Source organism: Brienomyrus brachyistius, unplaced genomic scaffold (assembly GCF_023856365.1).
Source record: "Brienomyrus brachyistius isolate T26 unplaced genomic scaffold, BBRACH_0.4 scaffold41, whole genome shotgun sequence".
Classification (NCBI taxonomy): Eukaryota; Metazoa; Chordata; class Actinopteri; order Osteoglossiformes; family Mormyridae; genus Brienomyrus; species Brienomyrus brachyistius.
In genome coordinates this window covers 2,521,983-2,526,482 of record NW_026042316.1, presented here as the reverse complement: position 1 = coordinate 2,526,482, position 4,500 = coordinate 2,521,983, and positions in this window count along the sequence as shown.

Below are 4,500 nucleotides of genomic sequence, written 5' to 3'. Positions count from 1 at the left end.
AGATATTATTAGGTAGGATAGCAATGGGTACGCGAAGATAGAATAGGATGTGGTAGGATGAAAATGGCAAAGATATGATAGGATAAGGTAGTATAGGAACGGCTAATATGAGATAGAATAAGATAAGGTAGGATAAAAATGGCTAAGGTATGATAGAATAGGCCAAGATAGGATAGGAATGGCGAAGGTAAGATAGAATAGGATAAGGTAGGATAGGAATGGTTAAGGTAAGATAGGATATGATGTGGTAGGATTAGAATGGGTAAGATAAGATGGAATAGGATAAGGTCGGAAAGGAACGGGTAAGATATGATAGAATAGGCTAAGGTAGGATAGGAATGGTTAAGGTAAGATAGAATAGGATGTGGTAGGATAATAATGTGTAAGATAGGATAAGGTAGGACAGGAATGGCTATGATATGATAGAATAGGATAAGGTAGGATAGGAATGCCAATTGTAAGATAGAATAGCATGTGGTAGGATTAGAATGGGTAAGATAGGATGGAATAGAATTAGGTAGCATATGAACGGCTAAGATATGATAGAATACAATAAGGTAGGATAGCAATGGCTAAAGGTAAGATAGAATTGGATAAGGTAGCATAGGAACGGCTAAGATATGATAGAATAAGCTGGTTAGGAAAGAGTAATATAAGATAGAATAGGATAAGGTACGATAGGAACAGCTGAGGTATGATAGAATCGTATAAGATAGGAACGGCTAAGATAGCATTTGGTAGGATAGCAACGGGTATGCTAAGATAGAATAGGATTTGGTAGGATGAAAATGGCAAAGATATGATAGGATAAGGTAGTATAGGAACGGCTAATATAAGATAGAATAAGATAAGGTAGGATAAAAATGGCTAAGGTATGATAGAATAGTCCAAGATAGGATAGGAATGGCTAAGGTAAGATAGAATAGGATTATGTAGGATAGGATTGGTTAAGGTAAGATAGGATAGGATGTGGTAGGATAAGAATGTGTAGGATAGGATAAGATAGGATAGGAACGGCTAAGATATAATAGAGTATGATAAGGTAGGATAGGAATGCCAATTGTAAGATAGAATAGGATGTGGTAGGATTAGAATGGGTAAGATAGGATGGAATAGAAAAAGTTAGCATATGAACTGAAGTTGATGATGTGCATTACTACTAATCCTGCTGACCTTTCTCTCCTGCAGACAGGGGCAACGCCGGAGGAAAAAGCACACTGGAAACGGAAAGCTGGAGTGTTGGGGAGTGATGCGGACTGGAGGGAACAAACAACTAACCTTCCTTTCCTCCCAAAGTCTGCCTTTCCAGGACTGGCAAAGGTGGCCCATGGATTGGACCATGCCTCACGCGATTCAATGGTTCACTTGGTCCAGAGACACTGGGCCGCCCCTTCATTCACGGCTTATGCTCAAACTTTCGTTTCCAGGTGTTCCACATGTATGACTCACAACATGGGTCGTGCATTGAAGCCACCAACTGCCACAACTCCTCCAGCTGAGGGTCCTTTCCAACATTTGCAGATGGATTTCATAGAACTAACACCCTGTAGAGGTTATCGTTATTGTCTGGTGGTTGTTGATCTCTTTTCCAGATGGGTGGAAGCCTTCCCGGCCAAGCAAGCAACGGCCCAGATAGTTGCGAAAAATCTGTTAAAAGAGATAACCCCACGATGGGGTGTTCCAGCCCGTATTACCACTGACAATGGTACACATTTCTCTAATCAGGTGGTCCACAAGCTCTCTGAGTGGTTCCAAACCGACCTTCGACACTACTGCGCTTATCACCCGCAGAGTGGAGGGATTGTTGAAAGAGCAAACCAGACTCTGAAATTAAAATTGGCAAAACTGTGTAGTGACACGGGACTAGATTGGGTGACAGCCCTGCCGATTGTGTTGGGGGCAATGAGAGGCCGCCCACACCAGCAGACAGGATTGGCACCACATGAAATATTGACAGGACGACCAATGCCAGTCCCGTATCCAGGGGGACGGGTGAACTTAGAAACTGTAGATGGCGATCTGTTAACCTATCTGTCTAGCTTACAGGAGACTCTGAAGGAGCTCCATCAGCAGGTCAAAGCCGCTACTGAGCCAGCAGCGGGACCGAACACATTGCTCGTCCGACCCGGGGAGTGGGTGCTGATAAAGGACCTGAGACGCAACCACTGGAACCAACCCCGCTGGAGAGGACCATTCCAAGTCCTGCTGGCCACCCCACACGCTGTGAAAGTTGAAGGAGTGACTGCATGGGCTCATCTGTCTCACTGTCGACGCACTGCACCACCGCTGGAGAAATGAGGAAGACAAAGGAAAATGGACTGATACTATTGGTGCCGCTCCACCGGCACTCCCTGCCAGGGCTGACTGTGTGCAGTGCTCAGAGGAGACAACAATCTCCACTGATGGCGGCGACTACATAGGTTTTAAAGAATTGTTCCTCCCTGAGGAAGATACTGACAGTGAAACGATGGTGTGATACAAAATTTGACATATTGTATCAAAGGGGGGAGTGTGATAGAAAATTCTTGATTATGCTAATCAGTGATCAATAATGAAATATAGATGTTATGCAAAATGCATTACCTAATCAGTAATTAACAATTAAGTTTATAATTGTGTTGTTGATTTACACATAGTGGTTGAAACAATGTAATTTACTTGTCATTAATTGAATGTATCAAACAATAATGCAAATCTGCAGAGATCAAAGGGGCTCCACTCCAACAACTGCTGCAAACGCCGCGGCTCCCTGAGTGCCATCACCCGTCAGCTCATCAGTCTCTGCAACCAACTGCCAAGACCCCCCCCCCACTCTGCAAACAAGTAAACCAACTTCCTTTTATTCTAACAACCTAAGCTGTTTTTAACCTGCTATATGACGTTAGGGTCGTGTTCACACAAACTGTGCTTGCTTTGCAGAACAGTATTTCCCTTTTAAGGTTACTCATTTAAATCTGGTCATTGCATTTCCATAATTACACTGTTTGTTTCTATTCCGTTATTTCGTGTTTGTTGTTTGTGTTAAGTGTAATGTCTGTCTTATGTTAGTTGTAGTGTTAGCTAGGAATAAACGCATGTCTTTTACACAACTTCTGCCTCCGTTCATTGAATCCTCACAATAGTCCCTGCCTGTGTGCGATCTGGCTACTAAGCTCTGAAACCTCAAACTCGCCTGAAATATCGCGAGACTCTCTCTCCACGACCATCAGGGGAGCTTCGCTACCGATTGTTTACATTGCCTGCTGATGCAGCTCTCTGGACAAGCCTTCTAACCCAGGTTACTAAGCAATACTGGTAATTAGTAAATCCCATTTAAGTGGCACACTAACAGACTCACGGGGATTCGCAAATTGAGTGTGGAGGAGCCGACCATTCGGCATAACAATGGGTTAATAATCAGCATTCAATAATAATTAAAGTTAATTAATTTCAAAACATATTGGTGGAGATATAAAAATTTACCTGAGCTAATAATTCCTACACGTTTCAGAACAATTTTACCCAGAGCAGCGACGGTCTGTTAGCGCGGTGCTATGCTAATTGACAGGAATTGTGGTCCTGCCATTTTTCATCAAGCTATATACAGCTAAATTACTTGAACAGAAGACACTCGTTCCAATTTGACAAGTATTATCTTCAGGGAAGCATGGCAAGACAGCATGAGACAAGGGGTTTTCTAGTTGGATTTTACAAATGCAATACTACTTAGATACTATATAGATATTGTATATAGTGTATAGTGCTGTATAACGTATTGTGCTGTACAATATAGATGTATTGAAATAGATTCGACTGTACTCATATTTAAACCCTGCTGATCATACATGTCATGCCCGGCCCGTCCGCTCCTCATGTGTGCCATGCCCCCTGATTACCCACGTGTGCTTCCCTGATCGTCTCCAGCTTTGTCTGTTACTTTGATTAGTCTCTGTGTGTTTTAAGTCCTGGTCTGACCTGTTCCCCTTGTCCGTCATTGATGTAAGTTAGCGTCCTATGTTACCTGATGTTAGTGAATGTCCGTGCCTTCGTTTCCATTAAATCCCTCGTTTGCCCTGATTTGCGGCTTCCAGCCTGTTTCTTGTTTGCCTGCCCGCACGATCGCCGTTCCGTCCGGCTTAGATCGTGACAATACACACATATACAGCAAATTTGCCAGTGTTAAATTAACACTGCATGGTGTTTATATAATTTTCACCAAACCAGTGTTGTTGTATATTGTTAAATTGTATTAGCTGTTATAGTGTTCAGTTGACACCATAGACTGTTAGATCACTGCAACTCCACCTCTTCCTCAGATTCTAAGCCCATATAGGTGGCACACAGGTGCATAATAGGTGGCCCCTATCTGCCCCATTTTAATGTGCACACAAGAACTCATATGAGGATCATAAGAACTGTCCTTATTTACCAACCATCATGAGAAAGACTCTGACCAAAAAGGCCCCCTCAGCCTTTTCTTATTGTGCATCAAAGTCTTTATAGCTCAGTGCTGATTGTTTT